Source organism: Mytilus trossulus, chromosome 5 (genome assembly GCF_036588685.1).
Source record: "Mytilus trossulus isolate FHL-02 chromosome 5, PNRI_Mtr1.1.1.hap1, whole genome shotgun sequence".
NCBI lineage: Eukaryota > Metazoa > Mollusca > Bivalvia > Mytilida > Mytilidae > Mytilus > Mytilus trossulus.
In genome coordinates, this window is record NC_086377.1 from 42522680 (window position 1) to 42534722 (window position 12043).

The following is a 12043-nucleotide window of genomic DNA, read 5'->3' on the forward strand; positions in this document are numbered from 1 at the left end:
CAATGAAGAAACCTTAGACTGGTATGATATTTTGGCCTTGAAATGTTTTAAAACCATAAATTCCTTTGTCACGAAAATGTACATGTTTTACATGTTTTTATTAATGAACAACATGATAGCTTAATGACTACTTACCAATTATAATAAAGGGCTCATGAGTAAAGCTGGTCTCTGTTGTAGGTGGATCAATATCACTTTTTTTTGTAGTCGTCTGAAAAGTACAGTATGCCAACATTAAGAAAATGATTTTTAAAAATATATTCATCAAAGTTTTTTTCAAAATTTCAATGATTGTGGTTTTTTATTATTTTTTAGTTTTGTACATAAATCAGGTCGTTTATTTACCCGTTTGAATTGTTTAACATTTTAATCATAGGGCCTTCTATTCGTGTGTTATTTATGTAGTTTGATTTTGCTCATTATTGAAAGAACTACAACGTCTTCAGTTGCTAATGTCTATGTCATTTGTCATCCAGTGGAGAGCTGCCTAATTGGCAATGTACCCTAACCATCATATTTATATTAAATTTGTCACACTGATATAAATTTAGAAACTTTTTTTGCTAAGATACCTTTTCCCGGAAACTTGATACTGATGATTGCTGGGGCTCCTCGTAAATTTTATGACGTCTATTAAATTGTAGTCTATTACAGTCAAATGTATCCCTTAGAACTGCCATGAATACAATTATAGAAGTAATCATTTCGATGCAGTAGACACATATAATTCCTATCATCAACCCACTCATTTTACTTTCGGATAGATATAGGCAGTAACATAATAATAAAGTATCAGATACGATCTCGAGACATCTGTATAGTATATTAGCTTGTCTAAACGTGTTACAATATTTGTGAATATTTTCCTCGTTGAGTTTACTAAATTTCCTGAAGTACATAAGCCGCACAAAAGTAGAGAATAATACGTTGTATAATAGGACGACACCAAAAAATACAAAATCGCCATGTTTTTCTTCATTTTCATCTTTTGCAAACAAACTGAATATCAATAAAAATCCAACCAGGTTAGCAAAAAATCAAAATCCAGTCGTAAGCTTGTCGTTTCAACAAAATGCTTTTTGTTCCAATTTCCATTTCTTTACAGGAATTTCTGGTCATGTAAAGTACGCATTTTGTTGAGAAGTCAAGTGAAATATGTTCTGACACCATTGTTGTCCGTTTGTCTCATAAAATGGTGTTGGCAAAATATCATATAATAGAAGTGCGATAACAAAAGCCACTAAATCCATTAAAGATCCGTCATACTACCTAGCGATATGAATTTAAAACATATTCATTATTTAAAACCTTTGTCCCGTTGCTAAATCATGTTTTTAAACTTTGTTTATATCTTTTAGAATTGCACTACCAAAGTTATTACCACAATGCAGTTTTCGAACCTGGATATATCTTGTATGATTCTGCATAGATTATTTTCATCTAATGTTCCATTCTACATCATTCGGATATCGATAGGGGAATTACTAAATGTATTTGGATTTTTCACCATTTGTGCAACAAACAGAGACAATTATAGACAAAATGGTGTCAATTTCGGCTTATTCATGTCAATTATAATGTACATATTCATTTTTCATCTAATTATCGTCACTTACCGGAAAGATATCACCATATAAATCTCGGAAGTATTTTGTGATGTATAAGGTAGCAGACGTAATGTATGATGTTTTACTTGTGATTTCCAATTATTTTTTATCAGGACTGACAACTTCCATCACTTCCGTGACAATAACGGTAATACTATGTATAGACATGTTCTTGGACTGTGCTAGTATTTTTGTGAAATGTGTTCTGTATAATGCCAACAAACGATCATCGCAGAATATTTCACGACATCATTTAAAAATGAAAACAAATCGTGATAATACAATAAGAAGTCTTGAGATGAATTTTGGTAGATAGTTTGAATACCAATTATTCTTTCTCAGAAAGGAATTGTAGGAACAAAAGGATATGCTTTATTAAACTAATTATTAGAATTCAGTGTTGGATCCATCTTTGATAAACATTTTTGTTAAAAATATACAACACTGTTCATGGGTTATACTGGAGAACATGCAGTGAAGTGGACTGAATTCTGTCAAATTAGGGGAACTGTTGTATAGTATTAAGAATCAGCCAAGATCGATCTTTAAATTGTCATCAAATCAACAAATTCAGAAATTTTAAGTTCCTACATTTTTCTTAAAAGGCATATGATGTTGATAAATAAATCTCCGTTTTATTGATGAATTAGTAGTAAAGTCAGGAACATCGTGTTTATAAACATTCAAAATGATGTTGCATATACAAACTTCACTTGCATATGGGAAATACATTTTAAACTTATTCGATATCCAAGAGCTTGTAGCTACTACTCAGACTTTGGAAAACGTCTCCAGTTTCTGAGCAAAACGTTGATGAACCTGGGGTGTGTCAAAGAACTTTTATTTTTCTTTATGAATATTACTTTTACTATTTATTCTTGCTTTTGGTAATATTCATTTGACGTGACTCTGTACATATATATCCCGTCATTGTATTATTGTACTATTGACGAAAACATGATTCTTGTCTTTCATTTTGTGCTATATCCTTGGTCTATAAACCTTTTTGTGATTCTTCGATACATGATGTGGTTCAATACAAATACATCCCGTCATTGTGTTTTGATAATGTTTTGTATTCCAGGTTTTAATTTTTGCTTAATATGAGTATGCCTTGTGCTTCTTTGTTACAAATTCGTTTGTGTCATAGTGTTTCAGATTATAATACAATGTTGAACTATGTACCCCTATTTTTGACATTGTTACATATTATGTCTGTTTGTTTTGTTCACACATAGTTGTTAATATAATGAAATGTATTACTTTTAGTATGTTATACAGGCAGGGTTTTCCCTGTGGCAATTATTTCTTTCGCCATTTAATTATTTTTTTCGCCAAGTAACATACATATATTTTTCGTTTAAATTTATCTTTTTTGTCTAACCCCTTCCCTTTAATAAGATGATTTTTGCCCCATTGTATCTATGATTATTCTCTCAAACTTATTTTAGAGTCTACATTTTAAAGAATAAACACTAAACATTTACTTTAAAACAACAGAATTTTGTTTAACTTTTTAATAACAAAGAAGATATAAGTCCATGAATATAACAAAATTAATGAACATGTTTTGATCATATAATACCGGTATAGTTCGTAGGGAAAGTTTCTTTAAAAGAAAAATACTGATGTACCCTTTTGTACTAATTAAGAAGTGGTTTTTACAACAAACCAAAAGCTTTCATCACATGAAATTGATCCCTCATTTCATGTGTAGTCATTATATTGAAGGATTACTCTCATTCGAGTTGTTGTTCCCATCCTTTTTTGATAGATTTCTTCATAGTGACATTTTTCTTTTCTTGACCATTGTAAATGGAAAAAATGAGACATAAAACTATGCTTGAAACACGTGTGTCCCTCAAACGTATTTAAAGTAGTCTCCCAAATCAATTACCTATATTAAAGTCAAAGGATAGTTAAGTTTTGAATCGGAGATTTTTCTTGCTTTTGAACATTTTTCGTCACAACAACAGCTTTTTATTCTAAAATATCTTTAAAAGGAGAGAATATGTCAAAAGTTTGCTTCAAACACGTGCGTCGCAAAGTGGTAAATAAATTCTGGATGTGACATTTAGCGGAAGCCATTTTACCATATAATTTTGTCAAACAATTCAATCAACACCTTGATTAATTAGTACTTTGTTGTCGATAACTATAAAATGCAATCAGCTGATTATTTATTTTCTGTCCAAATGTTAATGAGGTCAAGTTGAATTCCGAGTATTGTCTAATCGGGTACAGTCCGAGAAACTCGAAAAAAAGTAATTAAACAAGATGGAGTAAAATAAATCGTTATATATTTTTCTTTCGCCAAATTCTTTCTCAAATAGCGAATTTTTATCGCCACACGTATTATTTGTTCGCAAATTGCGAAAATGGCGACCTCCAGCGAAAACCCTGCATACAGGTGAGAGGTGAAGCTATCTTTAAACCAGGTGCAATCCTTCATTTTCTACATAAGAAAATGCCTATACAAAGTCAGGAATATAAAAGTTGTTGTCCATTCGTTTGACGTGTTTGAGCTTTTGATTTTGCCATTTGATAAGGGACTTTCCGTTATAAATTTTTCTAGTAGTTTGGTATTTTGAAGATTTAACTTTTTTTCTAGGAGAACAAAATACCATAAAACATTGAAATAAACATAACGTCATTTCATTATAATCCGTAGACTGTCGTGTTTTGACTAACAACTAGGTGAAAATGTATATAATTCTAACGAATGACGAAGATGTGAAAGAAAATATAAAAGCTCCCAGATGGCGATCCGTATTTTTGAAGACATTTTAAAATAAGGCCGATGGTAATTGTTTTCCGATGGCTATACGGTGATGTCTTTAAGTATTATGAAATAGTGCTCATTACATTTAAATCACTGTAGACCAGACTTGTTTCCTACTCAGTTGATGTTCGCATTGCAACCATATGGCATCGCAGTACCTAATTTCTTTATCCAGAAACTTTCTCTACCTGTTTTGAAAGTAGTACTTAGAATCAAGCTATTGCTGTGCGGATAAATGCGTAATTTGATAGATTAAGAAGGTCTGGTTAATATAAATGGTTATAAAAATCCCTGAAGTGCGGTTCTTAATTTTCAGACCGGTGTTGATTCATCCTTTTACGCAAAGGTTGTCGGATTTCACCAACATAAGTAGCTCACTCAAAGGGCAGTCAATTCCTTAAACGAAATTGTTTGTCGAATAATACAGATACTTAAACATGTACAGTAGCAATGTTGTTATATATTGTTAACCAGGGATTGTCCTGAACGTGCATGAAATATTCGCCACTGAATGTTACCTTGAATAATGCAGACAACAATTAATTGAACTTCGAAATTGACTATATCATCGCGACAATATATTTTTGTTTTAGAAGGACAGAATACTCGAAAATATCTATGATTCCTCATCTGTAAGACTATAAAGCTCTGTCAATTAAGATCAGAGTAGTACATTTCTTGCCACAGCAAAATTTAAACACACATATATAAAGGCGTTGTGTGCAAACTAAAACAATCGAGTAAACACATTTAAATGATCATATATACACAGTCGATGAATTACGCATGATCTGGTCTCCAAATGATTGTTTTCGAAATCAAAATGATCTACAAGAGGATATGCCATGTTACATTCTTGTTTTTACTTTTCATATAAATAATGTATATGAAAATAGTACACAAAATGATCGTACTAGATTACCGCTAAATAATTACTTATGGATAGAATATAAGTACTGACGAAACACATATTTGTTCATCAGCGATTGTATTGCATTCGATAGAAAAAGATAAAATGAAAAAGAAATGCAGTTTATAAATCATTTTGTATGTTTCAGCACATGTGTTTGTCTATTTTGATATATCAAAAAGTCAGAACTACAAAAAAATGTATTACTATTTCAACCTGTTGTTACACATTATGAGATATGCATTTGTAGCCTATAATCAAAATAGAGATTTTACTGTCTGGTTCAGAGTCACTGATGAGTCTTTTGTAGATGAAACGCTAAACTTTGTCCTGGTATCTATTATGAGTTTATTTAATAAGTATGGAAATTCATTACACAACATAAACACCTTTGAATAAACCATTTAAACGTCTAATGAAATTTGTTAATCTGACGTTTCATTTGATTCTTATTTTGAAATGTTTTAGAATGTCCATTATAGGAGTTGCTATGCAGCCTCCTTGTGGATGGTCAGCAATTGCCATTCCAATACAACCCTGAACTGGACTAAGCACATAAATGCAAGTTCCTGAATCACCTGGCTGAAACGGTATATTGGATATGTAAAGCTGATTGTAAACTCTGCGTGATGTTCTTTTTATGGCCATGTTTTTACCAGTATTCTTAAGAAATGCATATTGCATGTGAACATCTCCTACTATTGCCGAAAATCTGCTGTTTGTTTTACATAATATAAAATTGTCGATATCCACCTCACTTGTACAATGGATCGTTGGATATATATTTTTTATTACATCAATAATGATATTCTTAATTTCAGATGATAAATTACGATCACAATGTTGTTGAATACTCGTTTTGATGATATTATCGTTCGGTAACACGGCAATTGGAATTAGTTGCAGATGATTGATAACAATATTTACATTTCTTTTAATTTCGTCGAGGACGGCCCTGCTGTATATTTTGTCGATTGGTTCCAAGTCGATACATTTCTCCTCATTTGCCTCAACCTGGGCTTTATTTCCATCAAAACATCCTGACACAGCCCCAACAGAGACAGTACGTAAAACTGGTTTTGGTATGGAAAAAAGTAGAGGTTTATAGTCAACACAGCTACTATTCAAATACTCTGACTTCATGCCTGTATAAAAGAAACATGTTTTTTACAACAACCAAATTTTCTAGAATATTGCAAAAAACTACTTTTAAAATTGTTAAATGGCAACATTACAATCATGTGTTCAGTTCAGATCCATATTATATATTCCATTTTTTTGGTATTACTAGTAATAAATAGTACAATTGAACACATTAATATTATATAATAAAATTGAGAATGAAAATGGAGAATGTGTCAAAGAGACAACAACCCGACAACAGAACAGACAACAGCAAAAGGTCACCAACAGGTCTTCAATGCATCGAGAAATTCAAGCACCCGGATGCGCCCTTCAGCTGGCCTCTAAGCAATTATCATTGCAACTCTATATGTATATTATACTAATAAGAAAAATGTCCATTGTACATGTAGTTACTCTTCACAAATCAAACTATTATGTTATGTTGTCATTTAAATGTTATATTTAACATTGTCATTAAAGCGGGAGGTTTTGCACACCACAAAACCAAGTTCAACCCACCATTGTTTCTTATAAAAAAATGTCCTGAACCAAGTCAGAAATATGGCCATTGTTATATTTTGTTTCGTTTCTGTATGTGTTACATTTCAAAGTTGGTTTCTGTTGTTTTGCTTGTTTCCTCTTATATTTGAGTGTGCATTCACATTACTATAAGACGTGTCAATGTACTTTTCTATCCCAAATTTATGTATAAAGTTTTGATGTTATATTTGTTATTCTCATCGGATATTGTCTAATGATTAGTTCGTTTCTGTGTGTGTTATATATATGTTAATGTTGTGTCATTGTTCTCCTTTTACATCTATTGCGTTTCCCTCGGTTTTAGTTTGTAACCCGGATTATTTTTTTATTGATTTATGAGTTTCGAACAACGGTATACTACTGTTGCCTTAAGTTATAGTATACTCCTTTTTACTAAGAAAATAAAAGTATAAAAGAACTGAAACGAAATTAAAATATATCAGTTATCAATCGTTATATACCTATATGGAGTTATTTTCTTTCAGAATGTCAGGTCATTCTTTTTCAGAATCAACCTGGACGATACCATGTTTCAATGGTATATGCTCCAAGGAATAAAATAATGACCTGTGTAAGGTCATTATTTTCCTTGATAAACATGCAATCTATGATTTACTTCAAAACTTTATTCGTCTAATAGTTTTTTGTTGCCGATTTGGAAATTTATTTTTAAAGTTCAATTAATGATAGGTGTAAAAGAAACCATTGTAGTCCCGCATTTTAATTTTAGAAACACATAACGTGAAGTTTTGTTGATTTATCGCTACAATAAAGACACATTATCATATGTGTCAGATGAATTTTAATATAGACTTTCATAAAATAAATCCAGATTTAACATTATCGTGTGTAAGATTTTGAAAATCTTATTGAGTCAAACTGAATCTGTTGATTAATTTTTGGTTGCTTGCTTAACGTCCAGTGGGAAATATTTCATGCATGTTCAGAACGATACACTGAATAGGAAATCATACTGTGGCCTACATTTATTTATATTCGTCTTCGTGTCAGTTCCTAACTTTTTAAAATTTATGTTTACCTTTTACTCTATCAAATGATCAAGATAATCTTATATTCTATCGAATAACACAAAAGTAACTCACGAAAGGGTCGGGTGCGGAGGGTATATAATTATATCCTGATTATCTTTTTATAAAATGTATTGCCATTAAAAAGACAATCTTTCTGAATTTTTCATTCGATTCAAGTAAAATTGTTAAAAAAATAACCACTTTTATCCGCGATAGAAATAACATAACTAATAGAAAGAAAAAAACATTCCCCTTCCCCTTTTCGATAAGCTAAGTGGTACAATAAATAACTTACAATGTGTCTTGTATTTGTCATACACGGTTATCGGATGGTAACAATACATTTGTGTCTAACTTCATACAGTTACAGTAATATTTTAATTGTGTATGGATAACATTTTTCAAAAGGTTTATATCTAAATTATTTTGTGAGTTTTATTTCAAATTTTAAATGAGCCGCAGGGCGTATTAAAACCTGAACGCATTAGAAAGGAATATCCCACTTTAGTGTTGTCGGTAAAATAGGATACTAAATTTTACAAATCTTTATAAAATTAATATTTTTTTACGGTATATAAGCCAGATAATGCATATTTGAAGGTTTTTCTTGTCGTAGAACACACCTTGGGGTGTCAGGATTGTTCAAAGAAAGACCTCCCTCCGGTCGGTCTTTCATTTAATCAATCCTGATACCCCTCGGTGTAAGATTTTGTCTTAATTAAACTCGATATGCATTTAAGCTCACGTAATTGAATGTACTTCTATGTGATTTCTCGTGACAAAGTGATATAGAACTTTAGAAAAATTACTAATTTCAATACTGTTTATTCGAAGTCTTTAACAATTCTAAATAAGAGATTTTGAAATTACAGGCTTAAGTCACCATCCCGCAAGTATTATTCGCTTTATAAGTTTCATAAGTATCATTCTACTAAAACTGTAACTAATCCAAAAGTTGTACAAAAAGGTCCAGAATGGAGTACCAAATCTTACTTTGGTCACACACGTTTAATTCTTTGCTTGACGAACCCTCACGCACATATTTTTTTCAAAACGGAAAAAAAAATTGTTTATTTTCCCGCCTCCCGCATCCGGAAAAATAATCTTGCATATCTCCCCCACTGTTTGTAAACATAAAAAGATATATTCACATTGGTGTCCTTCCCTTACTTACTTTCCCCTGCAAAATCGTGTTGATTTTCGTTGGTAGAATAAAGTACGCAGAACTTCTGGAGAAGTGTTACCTACAACTGCAATATTATTTCCCGGTTGGAACAAAACTATCCAAACCCGCTATATATCTTTGCACATGTCCTGAGTCAGGAGCCTGTTGTTTAGTATTAGTTGTCGTGTGTTGGTGTAGTTCATATGTATTTCCCTGTTTGTATAGAGATTAGATCGTTGGTTTTCCTGTTTGAATTGTTTTACAGTCTAGTAATTTTGGTGTTAATTATAGCTTGCTGCTTGGTCTGTGCCAAAGCCCGGTGTTGGAGGCCGTTATATGCACTTTGATTGTAATAACTTTAAATATATATCAGGGTGGGAACATGAATATTCCCTTAAATAAGGGACTGTCCCTCAGACAAGGGGCAATTTCACTGTTGCAGAGAAAAAAGAGAAAACATAGATTTTAAAACTCAAAAGGGGGGAAACTTTATCGTATTTTGAACAACTTTTCTATGTAAGGTGTCCACTTATTTGTAATAATTAACATGATTAAGAAGATATATATTAAACTCTAGGAATATTACAAAATTATTGGACGTGTTTGAACCATATAATACCAGATAGACGTATAGTTCTTTAGGAAAAGGTTCGTCAAATAATAGAGATTATAAAAAATTTATATTTTCAATATTTTTCAAATATTTGTGTGGGTGCGTGGGTGTTGCAGCCTGTAGCTCATAGTCATATTTGGCATGGACATAGATGGCGCTCGCAGCTTGAATCAGAATATTGGAATTCCCGTATCAGCTTCAATCATGGAATTCCCGTATCGGGCACTTGTCAATATGTTGTCGACCAGAAAGCAGGTGTAAGACCAATTATATAAACTATTTAAAAGAAAAAGAAAAGATGCTAAACAAGAGAAATCGCCATCAAGGGCCATAGGAAAGAAGAGCAGAACGGCCAGCAGGAGGGCAGAGAGTGCAGAACGAAGAAATTCCCCAAACGAAGGACGGAGCTGTCCAGAAAAGAACTGCCAAGGAAACACAAGTGGTCGGACACGTTGTGGCAGACGGACCAGAGGAATCTAATGATATCTCAAGGAGAAACAACTCTAGATTAATTTTTTATCACTTTGTGATTAAAGGAAGGACTCTAACATACTTAAGAAAATACGTCAACAACTCTTGATCGTTGTTCTTCATCTCATTTTTATTCGTTCAGTATTGATATAGGGTCTTCTTCTATGAGTATTGCAATTAAATTAAATATCTGCCATATTGTACTAAAATAACATTTTTCACCAAAAAATACATTATATCACTTGAAATTAAAAAAAAAGTTATTACATTGAGGGGTCACTCATTATTTCAGGAGTTGTTCCCGACCTGATTATGACTTGGAAAGAAAACTCGTCCCATTGGCACGCATACTATATCTTAATTATATACAAAGTGTCAAACAGACACCTAAAATGAGAGCACATCAACGACATAGACACAGAAAACAATCATATAACACAAAACACTAAAATGTTCACGCATCAACGAACAGCTTCAACCACAAAACCAAGAAATGAACACAGGCGTTCTTGATTGATGTGCAGTTCTTGCCTCATACAAGACAGCCACAGTGTTCTGTGAAGAATGGGGGAAGACAGCTTTGACAATTCAATGGTGATCATTTAATTATTTCTTTGTAAACAGGAACAAAACACTGCATATCAAAGTATATGTGGTAAATCAAGTTTTATACCATCTTATTTTGATAAATATTGTCAAAACCTATTTGTCTATGTTAAAAAAAAATGTTTAAACGCTCGCCTACACTTTTCAAGCTTCGCCTTCAATATTTGCAAGTTATTTTTTCTTTAATAAATTTTCGCTCGATCCAATTTTGGAGTCGAAAAATCCGTAGAACAAGAAATTAAATTGGTGTGGCCTTATGCTAACTAGGAAACGTGATAGAACATAAGAAAGTATTTTTTTTTTAAATGCATCAATGATATTCATTACAACCCTGGAGCGTTGACTATTCGACTTGTGATACTAAGTTGATAAAACATCAACCATCAATGCCCTAAAATGAGTGGTTGTTAAATATAAACTTGTTAACGATATAGGTGCATTTTGTCTACATTTGACACAATGACACTTGATTGTCACATTAAACAACCGATTCAATTAATAAGTTGATAAACAATTAAAACATTACCAAATGTGTTTTTTTTTATGTAACTATTCACTCGAATAAAGAATAAAATAAACATAGCTCTAATCAATAAATTTACATTTTAGTAATTCGTTTACGTTTATTTACATGCTAATCATATTAGGGATGTTATATCTAACACTTTTTGAAGCAAAAATATAAATTAATAAAGCACTTATTCATAGCTTTTGTCTTCTAATGAGATAACATATTTGATTCTGGTTATAATGATTGATTGATTGTTGGTTGCTTAACGTCCAGTGGCTGGTTATGATGTGCAATGGTTATCAACGTTTATGCCAGCTAGGTATCTTTTAATTAATATCAGGTGGTGGAAGAATAAAAAATAACATGTCCTTTTCCATATTGCCCGAGACTCCCATATCGGCCTCGATGCTCAAGCCGAGGACCGATATGGGTCGAGGAATGATACCCGGGTCAATATTGAAAGACATGTTATAATATTATTTTCACATATCTAAGTTCTGCAGAAAAGAGAACAAAAGTCAGTTATAACAATTTAACTAATTATAAAAGGTTAAATCTAAAACATTTTATCACAAACGTGTCGTTAGGGATGCAATGACGTCACGTCATTTGGAATCAGGGCACTATATCAATATACTTTTTTTTACCCCGGCAATTTTGAAAACCTAAGGTATTCATAACA